Source organism: Ceratotherium simum, chromosome 24 (genome assembly GCF_057802395.1).
Source record: "Ceratotherium simum simum isolate JZ-2026a chromosome 24, ASM5780239v1, whole genome shotgun sequence".
Classification (NCBI taxonomy): domain Eukaryota; kingdom Metazoa; phylum Chordata; class Mammalia; order Perissodactyla; family Rhinocerotidae; genus Ceratotherium; species Ceratotherium simum.
The window spans coordinates 33593110-33607397 of NC_141923.1; positions in this window are offsets into that span (position 1 = coordinate 33593110).

Below are 14288 nucleotides of genomic sequence, written 5' to 3' on the forward strand. Positions count from 1 at the left end.
CAAAAGAATGTTCACAGCACCATATTCCCAATAGCCAAAAACTGAAACAACCCAAAAGTCCACCTACAGTAGAATGGATAAATACCTTGTGGTATGTCCATATGCTGGAATACTATGCAGCAATGAGAAGGAACAAACTTCCAATTTCACACAACATCATGGATGAATCTCACAAATATGATTTTGACTGAAAGCAGCCAGACACAAAAATGTATACACTATATGATTCCATTTATATAAAGGTCAAAGATAGGCAAAATTAATGTAAGATGTTAGAAGTTAGGATGATAGTTACCTTCAGGAGGAATTTTGACTAGAAAGGAGTATGAGGGGACTTCCAAGGTGCTGAGAATGTTCTGTCTCTTGATCTGCATGCTGGTTACACAGGTGTGTTCATTTTGCAAAAGTTCATAACAGTATATACTTATGATTTGTTCACTTTTTTGAAGTACATAGTTATTCAATGAGAAGTTTACTAAAAAAAAAAATCAACCGATCAATCAATCCAATGCTCGCACCTAGAATCACCATGACTCTGGCAATTATCAGTGCAGACAGACATAGCTGTGTGGTTTTAGTGACTCAGACGCCTTGAGCAATGTTGCTGGCTGCCGTGTGATTTTTCTGAAATGGTGAGCTCTTGGCAAAGTGCTAAAAAATGAAGCACACTCTTCCCACAATTTATATGATAGTCGTATTTCTGATCATTATGAATAGGTTTTCTTTTTTTTTTTCTACATAAACATTCAGGGGGGCATACAAGAGTCTGTGGAACACAGGATGTTGCCTCACTGTGCGGGGCTGCCCTGTCCATTGCAGACCCACTAGCATCCCCACCCCACCCACTATCTGTGAAACGAGGATGATGGCAGTATCCACCTTGTAAGGCTGTTGTAAAGATTAAATGAGTTCATTTCAATAAAGTGTTTGGAACAGTGTCTGGCACACAGTGAGCACAAAAGAAGTGCACGATATTATTTTTATCACCCTGACTCTCCACTCACTAAATGCCAATGGTGTCGTCAATGATCATAACAACCAAACCACCCCCACAGGTGTCCAAACAACCCCTAGGGGGTGACACTGCCGGTTAAGAACCATGGCTTTAATCCCACGGGATGTCCAGAGCCTACAACACATAGCAGCAGCCTTCACTCACTCATTCATTCACTCACTCACTGAGTATGTGCTGAGGACTGCTTTGTTCCAGATCTTGTTCTCAAGCTGCCGCTAGGCTGAGTGGGGAGACAAAGATGTCCACAGATAATCACAACACAACGTGATAAGTGTTCACATAGCCCAGCGACAGCAAATCGTCCATCTCAGGCCCTAGCCTCCTGCAGAGGGGTTTGGTCTGCCTTGTGGTTTGTTTTAATTTTTTATTTAGTTGCCAGCATTTGAAAATCAGAAGATTTCACATAAAAAATCCAGACTTCTTGCTTCTCTTGAGAAATTCAGAGCTTTGTAACCACTGGGCCTGCATTTGTTTGTCCGGGCAGGAGCCCTGACCACAGCCACGGAGCCTCCACCTGCCCTTCACTTACTTTCCCTCCCTTGAAGACCCTGGGCCACGGTCACAGGCCTGTCTCTGGTAGCTATGCAGACCCTGAGGAAAACTGAAAGCCTCCAGGAGGGGCAGATGAGTGAGTCTTGAAGGCTCAGGGCGAGGCAGTTAAAGGGGAAAAGGGCATTGCTGAGGAAGCAGCGTGTTCAAAGGCTGTGCTCTGAAAGCAGGGGCATGCCCGAGGACCAGTCCCTAGTAGGTGGAGGCATGTGGCAGAGTCCTCAGGCCCACTGCCGCAGAGGGAGGCCTGGGACCAGCTGGAGCCAGGCCAGAGCTCTGAAGTTGTCAGGTCTGAGACCAGCTTGCTGTCTTGCTCTGCATACTTGCTTGACAGAGGTACAAGTTCAACATCAGAGTGCCAGGGCTGAGGTGCTGCCAGACACCGCCCACAGTGTCCTTGCACCTGGGCCTGCCTGTCACTGCCTGGGGGGCCCTGGGGAGATGAGCAAGAAGCATGAGGAAAGTGGCAGGAACAGGGTGGTCTTGGGGTGTCCCTAACATGGCACCACTGAAGGGTCAGAGAAGGGCTCCCTCCCACATGTCTGAAATATACCATTAGAGATTCACATCCCTACCTCAGTGCCTCCCAAACTTTTGTGTGCACACCGATCACCTGGGAATCTTATTAAAATGCAGATTCTTTTTTTTTTTAAAGATTATATTTATTTTTTTCCCCCCAAAGCCCCAGTAGATAGTTGTATGTTATAGCTGCACATCCTTCTAGTTGCTGTATGTGGGACACGGCCTCAGCATGGCCGGAGAAGCGGTGCGTCGGTGCACGCCTGGGATCTGAACCCAGGTCGCCAGCAGTGGAGCACGCGCACTTAACCGCTAAGCCACGGGGCTGGCCCATAAAATGCAGATTCTGATTTGGTGGGTCCGGGGTAGAGACTGAGTCTGCCTTTCAATCAACCCACCAAGGATGCTCTGCTAGTCCAGAGACCACACTTGGAGACTCTAGATCAGAGTTTTCTCTGCAGCACTACTGATATTTTGGACCGGATAATTTCTTGTTGTGGGGGCTGTCCTGCACATTGTAGGATGTTTAGCAGCATCCCTGGCCTCCACCCACTAGAAGCCAGTAGCAGCCCCCTAGTTGTGACAACAAAAAATGCCTCCAGATATTGCCACATGTCCCCTGGGGGAGGGACAAAATCGCCTCCAGTTTAGAACCACTGCTCTGGAGTCTGGAAGAACTCAAAAAATAAGAGTTTATATGTCTATGGGCTTCGCTGGAATCTAGGGAGCCTTCAAGACACTGAGACAGGGCAGACCACATAATTTGTGGGGCCCAGTGCAAAATAAAAATGGAGGAGACCTTTATTCAAATTGCAGGGAAGAAGTGCCATTAAAGGTACTAGAATATAAAGCTTTTGCCTTTATTTATTTATTTATTTTTAAAGATTTTATTTATTTATTTTTTGCCCCCAAAGCCCCAGTAGATAGTTGTATGTCACAGCTGCACACCCTTCTAGTTGCTGTATGTGGGACTTGGCCTCAGGATGGACAGAGAAGTGGTGCCTCGATGCGCACCCGGGATCCGAACCCGGGCTGCCAGCATCGCAGCGCGCGCACTTAACCACCAAGCCACAGGGTCGGCCAGCTTTTGCCTTTAGAAATGTTTTATTACCTATAAAACGTAATAGGGGTAACAGTGATACATGAGTAACAACATAAACTCACAAATTGTAAAAAAGTATTTTTGGTGTCATATTTTATATAATGCAATAAATAATACTTTATTAATGTTAGATCTTGATTGATTGTAAGAGTTTTCTGGCTTGCTTTTCTGCAAATTCATTTATTAGGCCATCAAAATTTATAATTCTAGCAACTTTATTTTCAATAAATATAATTGAGAGTGATGTTAGTTGCTCTTGGCAAATGCAAGATTGTAAATAATTTTTAATTTCTTTTTTTTTTTGTTTGTGAGGAGATTAGCCCTGTGCTAACATCTGCCAATCCTCCTCTTTTTTTGCTGAGGAAGACTGGCCCTGGGCTAACGTCCGTGCCCATATTCCTCCATTTTATATGGAATGCCACCGCAGCATGGCTTTCCAAGCAGTGCATCAGTGCGCGCCCGGGATCTGAACCAGCGAACCCTGGGCCGCCGCAGCGGAACGCGCGCACTTAACTGCTTGCACCATTGGGCCGGCTCCAATATAATTTTTAATTTCGAGAAGGAGTTTTCTGCTGATGCAATTCTGACTGAAGCTGTTAGGAGTATTTTATGGGCTGTGACAACATTGGAATACGTTTCTGATAAATGATTTCAAAATATAAATTTTAGTGCATTTAGAGCTGATGATTTTTTTTTAATTTTTATTTATTTATTTTTTTCCCCCAAAGCCCCAGTAGGTAGTTGTACAGCCTTCTAGTTGCTGTATGTGGGACGCCGCCTCAGCGTGGCCTGAGAAGCGGTGCGTCGGTGTGTGCCCGGGGTCCGAACCCGGGCCGCCAGCAGTGGAGCGCGGGCACTTAACCGCTAAGCCACGGGGCCGACCCAAGAGCTGATGATTCTCATGGAACAATTTTTCTGAGCAAATTTACTTCTTCATACAAATCAGTTTCACACAAATCTGAATTTCATTTTAAGTGTAAAATTACACAATGGCCTGTTAATGTTTCCTCTGACATTTTCTGTAACTTGTGGAGTTACAAGAAACTGAGAGTGGCTTCCTTTTTTGTATATAATTTAAAACACCTATTTATGCATTCTTTTGCTGATTCTTCACTTACAAGAAAAAAATTAATTTTGATATCGTCTTGCTTGTTAATAATTGGTTTATCCAAAGCGTCATATGAAAATAGTGTTCCTTTCCATTGTCTACAACGATCTTTAAATCTAATTTCTCTTTCTAAGCCTGTTGAATATTTGCTTTGCAATTTTGCAGAAATTTTCAAAACTAAAGATTCTAAATTCCTTGAAGAATCTTAATAATTCCCTGATATGCCTTATTGTATATAAATGCTTTTATTTTGTAACAATTTACTGACAAAGTTTACTGCCTAAGGGCCAGCAATCCCTGTCTGGGAGCTCAGACCCAAGAGTCATTATTGTCCAGACACTGCAAAGCTGGGCTCCAGGGCCACAGGCAGGGCTCCTGCCAGGGTCCCAGCACTGCCTTCCTGTAGATCCCTTCCTCTCTCCTGTGGTTGCTGCTGCTGCCGCTGCCACTGTCACTGCCACCAATCTGGACCCAGGTCTGGCTCAGCCACCTTGGGGCCCAGTGGTGCCCCATACTGTCCCAGGCACACGTGTGCATGCGGGGCCACCAGGCCCACTGCTGTTTTCCTGATGCCTTCCCTGCTGTGTGCTGTCACCAGGCGTCTTATCTCGTGCATGCTCTTGATCCATTAGATTTCACTTATAAAACGCTTACCTATTTCAAAGTTAAAATTATTAAGTATTTCAAGATGGAGACAGAAGAAGAGCATCAAACCAAGGCAGGGTCCTTCTGAGCACCGGGCTTTGTACAACTACACAGGTGGCTCGCCCGGGAAGCCTGCCCTGCACTGGGTAGTGATAGGCAGTGTGTGAGATGGGGCTTAGTGACAGCAGTTACCGTGAGAAATCCATGGGCCTCTAGAGGCAGCAGGGGGGCATATGGAAAGGGCAGCTAGAAGACTCTGAGGGCAAACGTGACATTAATTTAGAGTCAACATAGGCATCCCCTGCCCAGCTCCATGGGGCAGGCTGCTCTGCACCCTGGCAGGGACAGGAGTCGCTGGGAGAAAGCACGTCCACAGGGACTGCTGGTTCCCGCAGTTACTCAGGGAGTGACCCTCCAGTTTCAAGGCCCCCTTCCAATCACCTCTGACTCCCTGCACTTTATTTGGGGCTCTCACAGCGATTCCTCTTCCTGACTTCACGCCAACCTTTTCCCTCTTCTTTTTCCCTTCTCTGTCCTGCCCCGCTTTGCAAATTTGTCTGGGGGCAGGCCCCGATCTTCCTCGGTGGTAAGAAATACTTCCAGAGAAAGATTAATTTCAGAGGAGTTAGAAAGATGAAAACCTTCTCCCAAAGGCCAAGAATAAATGGAAAAAACATGACAAAGGAAAACTGGCCTCAAAATGCAAGTACCTTTTGAAGCCTTCAGTGAAATCCAAGCCTCCAGCCTCTCAACAGCTTGCAGGAATGTCCCCACAGCTTCTGAAGAACCGCCCAAGAACAAGCTGGGGTCTTGGGCTGAGACGAACAACGAAAGCGGAGAGAATTTGCTTGGCTAACACGCATTGTCAGGGATGACACCGCGGCTGCGGCTTCTAATAGATTACATGTGTGCACGACGTCTCAGTCAAAAAGCATGTTCACATTCACAACAACCCTGTGAGGCAGGAATCGTTAGCCTGCCTTCGTGATGGGAAATGGGGGCTCAGAAAAGTCAAGTAACCAGCTCAAAGTCACCCAGCCAGTGTCAGAGCCAGGATTCAAAGCTGGGTCTGCCTGACTCCAAATCCAGTGTTCTTTTCTCAACACTGTGAGATAATGTGTCTTTGTCCCAAAGTTGCCCTTAAGCAGATCAGTGCAGTCAGCAAAGTGTATCTTTTACCACATCTCTTCAGGCCTCCTGGCCTGTCGCTTTTCTGTCTTCTTCTTTGCCCTTTCTCAGCTACCCAGTGTTTTTGAACCAGCAGTGGCAGGACTTCAAGCATCGTAACATGCCAGTGGACAGAGATGTCCTCCAGCTGGCATCCGGTAAGATGAGCTGTGTCTCAGAAGCCGGGCTTTGTGTGCGGAATCGTGGTTTATGGATACGGTGCCTACCTTATTTCTACCATTTCTCAAAGCCTGACTCCTCTGCAAATTTCAGGCATTAAGTGATTCCCATTTTCAAAATAGGGAGGCTGAGTGTAAAGCGGGAAGGGGGAGGAATATCCATGGAGTACTGTGTGGGCGAGGTGTGGGGGAGGTGTCCACAGGACACTTGCTCTGTGCCCTTTCTTTCCGTCTGAAATGGCTCACTGCAGTTCCGGTGTCTGGGGGTACTGAGCAGGCTCCCCCAGGGACTCCTGACCACTGACCCCTCCGCGGCCTCTCCATCGGCACAGGCTCTATCCGTCTTTGTTGGACAGTTTTGTGAGCTATCCAAATCACAGTCCCCGCCTGCCGCCCGCCCAGCTCTCTGAATGCTGGCAGTCCACAGGCAGCATCTGCTCCAGAAGCTTAATCCCGCATTTGGAAGGTTTCCCTTCCGAAATCTCTGACCTGGCACCACTCCCAGCCCCAGTCAGCAAAGAGCTGCAGCGTGTCTGTGGCTTTTCCAGCAATGGCTTTGTATGGTCTAGGGAGCGGTTTGATCTCCATGGAGCTGGGAAGGGCTAGGAATGGAGGAAGGAGTCACAAAGATGAGAAGAAAGGAAGACCTGCACACACTTGCTCAGGCTCCAGACCCAGCACCTGAAGGCTCTATACAACCCGGAGGAGTTGACAGATGTGACTTACACATTTACAGTTCAACTTTGATACTCACCCTCAGGCAGAAATAGTTGTCAGTTCTAGCAGGATGTTGTGGAATTTGGACTTAAGAGAGGTGTCTCTGAATGTACCTTTTCATCTATTTATGGGGCATTTAAATATTTTGTGATTGTATTAACAAAGACACTTTCTACAGTACTGCTCTCTGGTTTTCCCAGCTTCACAGATTATCCTAAAATATTGCTCTATAATATGCCTTGGAAGAGGACAAGTCTTTTGTGACAAGTGATGACATAGATATTCCAACAAGAAGTAATTTGATGGAAGTCACAGCAATTTTGCAGAGAAAACCACATAATTAACAATCCAATGACTTCTAGGCCCCAGAAAACAATTTAAGTAACTCAGGGACCCAAGATCTCCATGGTCTCTCTGGCCTCAGAGCCCTGCAACAGGTCCTCTAGACCCCTCTACCCAGTCCTAGCCCCCAAGACCCTTCCTGCTCTTTCCCAGTGGGCCCCTCTGTAGCCTTTCTAGGAGCAGTGAGTGTTCACTTTGTGAATCCATCGAAGGCTCTTTCAGGCTTCCCTCCACCACGCACTGTCCCATAGCCTGCCGTGGGCTCAGTCCTGTGACTCCAGCCCTCCAGATGTCTAGTCCTCCCCAGATCCCCTCAGAGCCAAGGCTCTCAACAACCCCCCACCCCCACCCCATTCCAACCTTATAGGATTGGCTCTCTCAGCACCTGCTGGGTTCAGGAACAAGGTTAGGTGAAAGCCCATCACCCTGACTGGTCATTTTCTGCACATCCTCCAGGAGGACAAGGTCCCTCCTAGGCTCCTATACCCACACCCTAGAGGCCTCATCCTTCTCTCCCTGAAACTGGCATCATTGGTTGGAAAACTGAGCACTAATAAGACTCCTGAGTGCTTCTTTCCCAGGGCAAGGACTCAGGCTGTAATGGAATCTGAGGGGTTGCCAGCTCATTCCTTCCTGTTGGGCATGTCCTTGAAGAACATCTCCGTGAGTACTATATCTTTTTGTGTGTGTTCTTACGGACTTTTACAACACTTATAAGTCTTCAGGCATTTTACTAGGCCATTGCTTCAGTTAGTATTACCTTTAACAGAGACCTAACTACTGTGGCTTAAACACACTCAAGATAGCTGCTATAGCTCCAGCCATCACATCCACATTCAGGCAGTAAGAAAAAGGGCCAGGAGAAAAGTCACTTCCAATTACCTCTTTTTGGCCACTCCTATTTGCAAGGAAGCCTGGAAAGTGGAATATTTTGGCCGAACACATTTCTAGTCCCAATAAAGTCAGAGTTCTGTAGTAAGCAAGATGGTAAGAATGGATATGAGGTGAGCAATTAGCAATCTTCTTTGCTCTACTACTTTTTTTTTTAAATTGAGGTCATATTGCCTTTTAACATTGTGTAAATTTCAAGTGTAGATTATTATATTTCAGTTTTTGTATAGCTGCATCGTGTTCACCACCAATAGTCTAGTTTTTATCAGTCACCATACACACGTGCCCCTTTATCCCTTTTGCCCTACCCCTACCCCCTTTTCCTCTGGTAACCACTAATCTGTTCTCCTTATCTATGTGTTTGTTTGTTTATCTTCCACATATGAGTGAAATCACACAGCGTTTGTCTTTCTCTGTCTGACTTATTTCGCTTAACATAAAACCCTCAAGGTCCATCCATGTTGTCACCAATGGGACGATTTTGTCTTTTTTATGGCTGAGTAGTATTCCATTGTGTATGTATATCACATCTTATTTATCTGTTCATCTGTTGATGGGCATTTGGGTGGCTTCCATGTCTTGGCTATTGTGAAGAATGCTGCGTGCTTTACTACTTTTTATACCTTATCTTTCTTGTTACTCTTGGGCTAGATGTGTTTTGGAAGTCAGAATTCCTTGGACTCTGTAAAGATGCTATGGAGTTCATACACATGTGATGTAATACCCCCACTGGGGTCCGGTAGCACCATGTAGACCACACGGTCACTTCTCTGTAGTGAATGTTTGAACAGTCACATTAAGTGATATAATACCCCCACTGGGGTCCGGTAGCACCATGTAGACCACACGGTCACTTCTCTGTAGCGAATGTTTGAACAGTCACATTAAGTGATATAATACCCCCACTGGGGTCCGGTAGCACCATGTAGACCACACGGTCACTTCTCTGTAGCGAATGTTTGAACAGTCACATTAAGTGATATAATACCCCCACTGGGGTCCGGTAGCACCATGTAGACCACACGGTCACTTCTCTGTAGCGAATGTTTGAACAGTCACATTAAGTGATATAATACCCCCACTGGGGTCCGGTAGCACCATGTAGACCACACGGTCACTTCTCTGTAGTGAATGTTTGAACAGTCACATTAAGTGCAATAAATGAAACTATAAATGACCTCACATCAGTTCAGGTCAGATTTCATCACCTAACCAGTTTTTATGCCAAACTTAGGGAAAAAACACTTTTTAGAACTTTTGGGATTTTGCAGTAATGAACAAGGAATTGTGTATCCTTACTTGACTTAGGAAGACAGCCAGGCTCTTCTTCTTTGAAGAAGTTAAGTAACTCACTCAGGGTCATAGAACTAGAAGTGGTAGAGACAAAACTAGAATATGGGGTTTTCTAACTCCAAAGTGAGTGCATAGGGACAAGGGGCCTGTGGGAAGCTGACTTCTATGATGATTCCCAGGGCTGCATTGAACAACACAGGAGAATGGAGGCTTGCTTCAGGGAAGGTAGAGTTAAAGCAACGTTTTATAAATACATTTTAAATGACTATGGATCAGCTTAATTTGTTAAGAAATCATGTTATATACTCCAAACAGTCCAAATGACTAGAGTCCTAATTTATTTCTTATATAGTCCAAACAGCCTACTCTTTACTATTATTTACATAAAATAATACATTTTTATATTACATGTACATGGCACAAAATTCAAAACGTACCAAAAGGAGAAGTGAAACCAGTCTCCACCACTTCTTCCCAGAGATAAATGCTGTGACTTTTTTGTGCATCTTTCCAGAGATGGCTCCCAATGTAGAAATTACTGAATGTGATCAGTGGTTACCTCTAAATAATGGAATTAAAAGTGATTCCTTTTCCTTCTTTGTTATACTTCTAGATTGTTGTGATTTTGTGGCAATTATTTAACCCCATGTTTCACCCTTGGTAAGATGGAAATGTAATATTGTCTGTATAGCACATGTATATAATGTGCTTATCCCAGAGTCCAGCCCAGAGCAGGCACCCAGTCCCTTCACCTTCAAGTTTGGGGTCAGGCCACAACACAGGGGGGCCTGGGCTCTAAGTGCATCAGTGTGTGCTGGCTGCTGACTGCATTTTTCCTCTGGGGATCTCATCCTTGTGTAGTGGGGAAATAAGTTGGTGAGATGTCAGGGCAGGAAGGCCTCACCTCTCCAGAGTTCTTTTCCACCTCCTTCTGTCTTTTCCCCCTTCTTCTCCAGGCAACGCACTCTTGAGCCACATCTCTGCTTCAACACTAGAGGTCCAGGTTTCCAGGCAGATGCAGGGTCTTGCCTTTGTAGGGTTAACGCAGCAAAAGATCACGTCACAACTCTACTGTAATCTATAGGGACAGGCTTGGCTATACAATTTGTAGGACCCAATGCAAAATGAAAATATGGTGCCCCTTGTTGAAAAATTATTAAGAATTTCAAGATGAAAACAGCAGAGCATTAAAGGAAGCACAGGGTTCTACTAAATGCACAGCCCCATGAGACTGGGCAGGTCTCATGCCCATGAAACTGGCCCTGGATAGGATCAAGACATCCTCTGTCCCCAAGGGAAGGCCCTCTGTGGGCCACCCTCTCCCTCTCTGCCACTTTGGTAAGGCGTTCACCAGTGTTGCTTCCTCTCCAATCCACCCCTGAGAGGATTTGCAAGAATCAGGCCTTGGAAGAGACACTTGGGGCTCAGATGGAGGCGTGTCCAGCTACATGCATGCACAGAGTTTACTCTTTCAACGATCGCTTTGCTATCTTGGAGGTCTCAATCTGACGTTTACCCAGGACGGTGGATAAATGTGTTTGAACATGAGTGTCTTTAGGTAGAGCATGCTCGTTCTCATGCAGCCGCAGTCCCTCCACTCCACGTTGCAAGATCCTAGAGGATGCAATTGTCTGGCTGATGTCCAAACATTTCAAAAACCAAGGGCCTTTCACCTCACGAGCCAGCCCAGCTCATTTTCAGTCAGATCTTCTCTGGGAGGTGGGAGGAGGGATTAGCTCCAGCAACTGGTTCCCCTCTCCAGGGACCACCACTGTTAACTGGTCTTTGTATGTCTTTGCAGAGAGAGCACGGCTTTGAGCTTATCTGGATTTTAATCCTGGGTTCACTAATTACCTGGGGTTACAGGGGTTATCTGATGTAAACCAGAGCTCTCTTCTGCTAAATGACTCACTGATATGCATCAAACATCTTTAAGATGCCCATATCCCTAGTTAAATTATTGTCTATCCATAATGAGAAATACTATGCAGCTATTAAAATGAATGAGGAAGCTCTTAATGCAATGATGGGAAACGTCTCTAAGACATATCAGGTGAAAAGGGCAAGATGTGCTTGTAGTATACCAATATTTGATATACTTTTTTAAAAAAATGCAGGTTATACATACATATATCTGCTGTTTACACTGATAATCTCCAGAAGCATAAACAAGAAACCAACCTTAGTGCCACTGAGGGGGAGCCTGGGAGACACGAGATGCAGGAAGACATCCTTCTCACTGTACTCTCATGGGTACTGGTTGAATTTTTTACCACTTGTATGTTTCCTATCTAAAATTAAATTAAAAAAAAAAAAACAAAGTTCACATCCTTTAACCCACTAGTTCCACCTCTGTGACTCTATCCAAAGGAACCAACTGGAAAGGTCGACCAAATGTTGGCACAAGATGATCACCATTCGTAAACAATGAAACATTAGAAATAAACAACGTCTAACATTAGGGGAGCATTTTTTTTTTTTAAAGATTTTATTTATTTATTTTTTCCCCCAAAGCCCCAGTAGATAGTCGTATGTCATAGCTGCACATCCTTCTAGTTGCTGTATGTGGGACTCAGCCTCAGGATGGACGGAGAAGTGGTGCCTCGTTGCGCGCCCGGGATCCGAACCCGGGCCGCCAGCATCGGAGCGCGCGCACTTAACCACCAAGCCACGGGGCCGGCCCAAGGGGGAGCATTTTTTTTTTAATGATTTTATTTATTTATTTCCCCCAAAGCCCCAGTAGATAGTTGTACATCATAGTTTCACATCCTTCTAGTTGCTGTATGTGGGACGCGGCCTCAGCATGGCCGGAGAAGCGGTGCGTCAGTGCGCGCCCGGGTCGGAACCGGGCCGCCAGCAGCGGAGCGCGCGCACTTAACCGCTAAGCCACGGGGCCGGGCCAGGGGAGCATTTGAATAAACTAAAAGTACGTGATGGAATTTTATTCAGACAATAGATGCTTACATAAAACATCTTCATGTCACCGCGAAATGATTATGAGACAACGTTAAACAAAAGAAGGGTGGTATTTATTTATCAAACATTACGTGACTTAGGTATGTACCGGCACCATTTTTAGTGTTTATAAACATTAGCTCGTTTACACCTCAAACAACTCTATGTGGTAGATACCAATGCTATTCTCATTTTACAGACAAGGTAACAGGGGTAAGAGGTGGCATGCCTGGCTCAGAGTCAGACAGCTAATAAGGTCAAGCCCAGGACAGCGGGTCCAGAGTCCTCCCTCTGACTGCTCTGCTCCTCTGCTCCTCTAGACATTTATACACACTCACAGGCATCAACAAAATTGTGTATATGCACAGTATGATTTAGCCATAATTTTTAAAGCCTAGAAAAAGTACTAGAAAGAATTATACCAAGTATTTTGTGTGTGTGTGTGAGGAAGATCAGCCCTGAGCTAACATCCGTGCTAATCCTCCTCTTTTTGCTGAGGAAGACTGACTCTGAGCTAACATCTATTGCCAATCCTCCTCCTATTTTTTCCCCCAAAGCCCCAGCAGATAGTTGTATGTCATAGTTGCACATCCTTCTAGTTGCTGTATGTGGGACGTGGCCTCAGCACGGCCGGAGAAGCGGTGCGTCAGTGCGCGCCCGGGATCCGAAACCCGGCCACCAGTGGTGTGTGTGCACTTAACCGCTAAGCCACGGGGCCAGCCCAATGCCAAGTATTATGGTGACTGCCTCTGGATAGCAAGATTAAAAGTGCTTTCTTTTCCTTCTTCTTTATACTTTTTTTCTACTTTAGGAAATGTCTGCACTTATTCATTTTATCAGCACAAAAAAGTAAAAGAAACCTGATTCCTCATAACTCCTTCCCACTGATCCTAGATTTTTCTGGAGGCAGTTCTCATGCCTCCCCAGATCATCTCTACTGGGAAAAATGGTTCTTCGGACCCGTCGTGCTCACCCCCTGGTGTGGTGGTCCTCTGGGAAATGATCTGCTTTGTCTGTTGGTGTCTTAAAGTGCAGGGCACAGAGCACGAACAGATCCCCAGGTGGGGCCTGACCCGCTGGGAGAGGGGAGGGTCCGCCCCCTACTCCAAGCCAGAACCTACTTTTATCAGAGCAACACAAGGCTACCTTAACTCTGCCAGACCAACCGAATCTCCAGCTTCTTTCAGTCAAGCCCTGTTGAGGCAAGTCCACCATGTCCTGTGTTTAGGCGGTTGCTGTTCTGAGCCCAAGTTCAAGACTTTACATTCATCCTAATCAATTTCTTGGAACTCAGTGTAGAATCACAGCTCACTTAGAACCCATGAAATTCTGGTACCCTGTTTACCAAAAGCACCAAACCCACTCCGGCCTGAGGGCCTTCCCCCATCCTCCCCACTGGGGGTCCGTTTGCACAGAGACTCCTTCCCGGACCATTCAGTCTAAAGTGGTCCTATCCTTTATCCTACTTTATTTTTTACAGCACTTCTGTGGAATTATCTTTCGAATTTGTCCACTTCTTTGTTTCCACCCTCCTTACTAGGATGTAAGCTCCATGAGAGCAGATCTGGTCTGCTTTACCTCAAACGCTGCCTGGCACGTGGAAGGAGCTCAATAAATATCTGTTGAATGAATGAATGAATGAACAAATGGAGTCTGTCTGTGCTGGCGAAGAGCTTTAGATGGTTTTCCACATCTATCTCACCACTTGCTAGCTGTGTGACCTTAGGCATTTTGCTTAACTCCTCTAAATCTGTTTCCTCATCTGATAGCTGGGGACTGTAATAATTGCCACTTCTTAGGGCCACT